Source organism: Morone saxatilis, unplaced genomic scaffold (assembly GCF_004916995.1).
Source record: "Morone saxatilis isolate NCDOM2014 unplaced genomic scaffold, NCSU_SB_2.0 Contig3, whole genome shotgun sequence".
Taxonomy (NCBI): domain Eukaryota; kingdom Metazoa; phylum Chordata; class Actinopteri; family Moronidae; genus Morone; species Morone saxatilis.
Window position 1 is genome coordinate 9,812,463 of NW_023339873.1, and position 284 is coordinate 9,812,746.

The window sequence follows — 284 nt, forward strand, 5'->3', positions numbered from 1 at the left end:
TCCTGGCTCATGTTAAAATGCTTAGCTTGATCCCATCTTGTGTTTTTCATAGTTAACCTTTCGCCATGGGCGGATGAAGCAGATCTCCTAGATCAGCAGTCAAGACTTCATCCTCCTGTCTGCTTTTTTGCTGAGCAGACACACACAACATCCAGTCAAATCCTCAAGTCTGGAGGAATTAATTTCACTCCAGTACACAGCTTCACTTCCAGTTTCTGAGAAAGAATATCTGTAATTTTCTTTATTAACTTCTGGGTTAGCTTCATAATTCAATTCAATTCAAT